This window comes from Nicotiana tomentosiformis, chromosome 8 (genome assembly GCF_000390325.3).
Source record: "Nicotiana tomentosiformis chromosome 8, ASM39032v3, whole genome shotgun sequence".
Lineage (NCBI taxonomy): Eukaryota > Viridiplantae > Streptophyta > Magnoliopsida > Solanales > Solanaceae > Nicotiana > Nicotiana tomentosiformis.
Window position 1 is genome coordinate 26,717,750 of NC_090819.1, and position 5,288 is coordinate 26,723,037.

Below are 5,288 nucleotides of genomic sequence, written 5' to 3' on the forward strand. Positions count from 1 at the left end.
ATATTTTCGCCGGTTCTCAAGATAATTATGGCCATGATTTTAGCCGCTTATATCTTTACTTATACACCTCATTCTTCTTCTTTCACTTCTAATAACTTCATAAGCTTTATTAACTTCTTTGCACTTAACTCCCTATTGCCTTTACCTCTCTTTGAAATTCTTCAAAAAACTCAATCATCTCCTCATCATTATGTCTTCTTCTACTAATTCTTCCAAGAACTCTGGTCTTCTATTCGGTGGGGGGCCCAAAGAGGAGAAAAGATAAAGAGGTTAATGTTGATGTTGATCCTCCCACGGAGAGCATTATCATACCTAAGCATTTGAACACTACCAAAGATTTCGTAGAGAAGTTCCCCACTTCAAACCCTCGAACTTGGGCTGTTGGTAAATATCCTTCTTCTATTCGTCCTTCCAGTATTCCTACTATTAAGGAGGACTATGACTGCCATGCCCTAAACATCATTACTCCCGATCTGGTGGAGCAGGTGACCTTCACTAAGAAAGGTTTCACGTATATTTACACGTACCCTTTCACTTTAGGCCCATCCTCATTGAGCGAGGAACTTGACCCCGTGATTTTGGAGTTCTGCCACCGGTATCAAGTCTGCTTGGCACAAGTAGGACCCTCTGTGTGGAGAACGGTGGCTAGTCTACAGTGGCTATGATTGTAAACGAAGGAGCCCCTCACCTTGGCACATATGATGAACCTCTATTCCCCCATAATCTTCTGTGGAGGAGTAATAAACTTCAGCAAGTGTGGCCACCATGCTTTGCTTACCATCATGGATGATGACAATGATCGTAGATGGATGGAGCGGCTTCTCATCACTACTACCAGGGATATCATCTCGGCCACAATTCCATCTTTCCCTAAATCCTGGAATCGTTCACGTAAGTTCAAAATCTACCTCCTGTTAGAAAAAAAAGGTTGTTCCATGTTTTTGCTAGCCCTTTTTCTTTCATTATTTCAGCTACTCGGTGGACACCACCAAGGGTTGAAGGCCTGGACCGATGGGTTCATAAGATTCTAGACATCACTACACAGAGACCCACCGGTATCAAGTCTTCTTGGCACAAGTAAGCCCCTCTATGTGGCGAACGGTGGCTAGTCTACAGTCATGTTACTCCACGATTTAGCAATATTTTTGCCAGTTCCTGAGATAATTATGGCCATGGTTTTAGCCGTCTATATCTTTACTTATAAGCCTCATTCTTCTTCTTCTTTCACTTCTAATAAATTCATAAGCTTTATTAACATCTTTGCACTTAACTCCCTACTGCCTTCACCTCTCTTTGATATTCTTCAAAAAACTCAATCATCTTCTCATCATTATGGCTTCTTCTACTAATTCTTCCAAGAACTCTGGTTTTCTCTTCGGTGGGGGCCCCAAAGAGGATCAAAGATAAAGAGGTTAATGTTGATGTTGATCCTCCCACGGTGAACATTATCATACCTAAGCATCTGAACACTGCCAAAGATTTCGAAGAGAAGTTCTCCACTTCAAACCCTCGAACTTGCGTTGTTGGTAAATATCATTCTTCTATTCGCCCTTCCAGTAATCCTACTATTAAGGATGACTGTAACTGCCATGCCCTAAACATCATTACTCCCGATCTGGTGGAGTAGGTAACCTTCACTAAGAAGGGTTTCACATACATTTACGCGTACCCCTTTGCTTTGGGCCCATTCTCATTGAGCGGGGGACTTCACCCCGTGATTTTGGAGTTCTGCCACCGGTATCAAGTCTGCTTGGCACAAGCAGGCCTCTCTGTGTGGAGAATGGTGGCTAGTCTAAAGCGGCTATGCTTGGAAACGAAGGAGCCCCTCACCTTGGCACATATGATGAACCTCTATTCCCCTAAAATCTTCCGTGGGGGAGTAATAAACCTCATCAAGTATGGCCACCATGCTTTGCTTACCAGTATGGATGATGATAATGACCATGGATGGATGGAGCGGTTTGTCCTCATTACTACTAGGGATATCATCCCGGCCATAACTCCATCTTTCCCCGAATCTTGGAATCGTTCACGTAAGTTCAAAATCTACCTCTTTTCTGAAAAATTGTTATTCCATGTCATTGCTAACCCTTTTTCTTTCGTTATTTAAGCTACTCAGTGGATACCACCAAGGATTAAAGGCCTGTAGTAATGGGTTCAAAAGATTCTGGACATTACTATGCCAGAGACCCACCGGTGGAAGAAGTTGTCCCCCAAATACGGGTGGAGGAACAAGAACCACAGTAAACTAACGCTTCCTTCATTCCACCTTTGTACATAGGAAAACCTGCTAACCCTACCTTTTTGTTTTATTCAGGTCCCCCGTAGGGTTCTCTTTTCTGATCTGAGGAGGATGTTTTGGTTGATCCTGTAGAGGCGCGAGGTCCGCTTCCGGTGCAGGCACTTCATCTCAGAGTCCCCAGCCAAAGAACAAGCAACCAAAATGGTAGCGTTCTTCCTTGGTCGGGGGTAAAAATAAGAAAGAAAAGAAAACCACATCCGAGCCAGTCGCAGCCAGTGTGGTCATTGACGATGATGGTGAAGCCAGTGATGAAGAGGCTTCCCTCCAAAGGAGACAACGATCTTCATTAGCTTAACATAATGCTCAATCTGGAGAGCTTAGAACCCCAATCGAGGGCGATGTCCGAGCGCTCTAGGGAGAATTTGACTTAGTGGAGAATATTGATTCTCCTTTTCTGGTCCGTGTTGTTGCTTACGGTATAATGAGGTCGAATACTAGGCCTCCTCTGCCTTTGCTTGGTGAGCAACCAACAAACCGCACTACTTCTGCCATAGCTGCTTCTCAACCTACAACACCATTAACTTTATCTCCATCCACACCAATTGTGCCTTCATCACCAACAACTGCTACATCCCCCCATCCCCACCCCCCACCCACACCCCCCACCCACCGTAGACGCCCGAGAGGAGGATGTCACTCCTCCCCAGTCCCTAGACCATGGGAATTAGGGGCGCAACAATTCATCCCCTTCTGCAGATCCCCAAGGGAGGAGGAGAGTCTCTCTCTCGGTCTCAAAGGAGTGCCACCTTTTGTCCAGGCTAGTGAAGCTCGCCAATTACTTGAAGCCGCTAGCTTCAGAGAAAGATAAGAAGAAAATATACTCTCTTTCAAGGGAGTGTATGTTAAATAACGCCATGCACAATGTAGTAATGGTATTGTACTTGTTCTTTTTACTGCATGTTTCTATTTGCCTGTTACAATAGGGTTTCTAACTTCGATATTTGTTTTACAGCATAACTTTCTCGCTTTTGAGTTCCTTCAGAGATTGATCCTTGACAAAGAGGGACTTATGTAAGAGCGAGATCAGCTGTTAGCCGAGAGAAATCAACTCGCCGCACGCCTCCCAGTACGAGAAGCGAAGGCTACTAAAGCGGCCGAGCTTGAGGCTCGATTGCAACAAAGTGAGCAGGATATGATGGCTCACAGCCAAGAAGCCACTCAGCTACATGCACAACTTCAAGATGCAAAGGATAAGTGAGCTGAATCTCAATATGCTTCTTTTGCTGCTACCGAGCGCGAGTCTGCCTCCATCAAAAGAGCAAATAATTTGGAGGCAGCTTTGTACTCCAAAGCTGAAGAGGTCGTTGCTGCCAAGGAGAAGAGGGCTCGAATGGAAGATTGGTATAATAAGATCATGGATCAAAATAAGGTTCACATAACCACAATCCATGATCTCAATCTAAGCCTTAGTGCCATAAGATCCGACCGTGATGGCTTTTTGACCGAGGTTGATAGGCTCAATGCAAAACTCCAGCACCAAGGGGATTCCCTTATTATTGAAAAAACATACTCTATGTACCATATGAGGAAAAACCCTTGGAAGATGCCAAAGTGGGCGTTATTGATATCAACGATGAGATTGCCAAGGCCAGAACACTGGAGTTAACTGCTCGAGAACGCCTCCCAGCTCAGCCTGATGAAACAGACTCTTCTAATCCCGGTTCCAAATTTTTGAGAATCGAGGAGGAACTTGAAGATAATTATGATGAAGGCCAAGACCCTGCGCTGATGGCAAATCCGCCTACATACCCTAGGGGCATAGATGCTTCTCTTGCCCCGAGTTTCGGTGGCGATGAAGTTTAGCATTTTGCTTCATTTTCTTCTATTGTTTTCTTATTGTATATTTGTATTTATGCCGTTTGGTACATTTGGTAAATAAAAGGACTTTTTGTTTAAGCATTGCGCAAAGTTATTCTTTTTGCGTTGAATTAAGTAAGGCTTTGGTTATGTTTTCTTTCGATAGCCTTTAGGTTCCGGGTATAAACTCTTTCGAAACCAGCCCTTTACTATGAGGGTTTCATAAGAGAAGGCCTTCTTATGTTGACAGTGCACTTGAAGAGGATGTCTCATGTTCATTCTGGCACTATCATTTGAAGTTCTTAGTTAACTTTTAAATAATAAAATCAATTCATCGTTTGGACAAGAAACAAGATAAAAATAAAAGGACTTCATTTTATTCCTTCTATTTTCAAAAATACATAAGCATTAGTTTACTGAAAGAAAAGAAATTGCCAATACATGTGGATAATTTGTACAACTTGTTTCTACGGGGCTAGTTGTACAGTCCCCGGTCCCGATGAGACATTACTGTTCCCGAGTTTCGCAGTCCCAGATTTCGTGGAAATCAAGTTGTCGTATTCTCGTACTATCCCTCCGGCATTTGAATGCGAAGAATACGAATTGGAACACTAAAAGTCTTGATCCTTTGAGTAAAAACACTTGTGAATGGTTGGATAGCCTTTGGTACGATGGCAAGTTTTGCTTCCCATTAGAAATTTTCATCGAGTCAATGACTATTTAACCATCCCGCAGTGGTTTTTCATTTCAATGACTTGTAATTTAAACGTCTTAACTCCACTGATGATGTTTCCTTCATAGTATGCTTTCCGTTGCTGCCACATTAAAATTCTTACCAGAAAAACCCAATTGGGACAAAAATTGGGCGAAGGGAAAAAGAGTGCAACACATACTTTCAGTATAAACAGGATCCATCAGCAGTATTACCTTTTGAGGTGAGTCACGTTCCAGTTGCTTGGAAGGTTGACTCCGTCTTCGTTCTCTAGTTCGTATGACCCTTTTCCGGTGACAGCTGAAACCCGATAAGGGCCTTCCCATGTCGGACCCAGCTTGCCCACGTTGATCTCCTGGGTATTCTGAGTCACTTTTCTCAAAACCAAGTCTCCCACTTTAAAATAGCCTAGATTGGACCTCCAGTTATAGTATCTTTCCATCATTTGTTTCTGAGCCACCATTCTTATATGTGCCA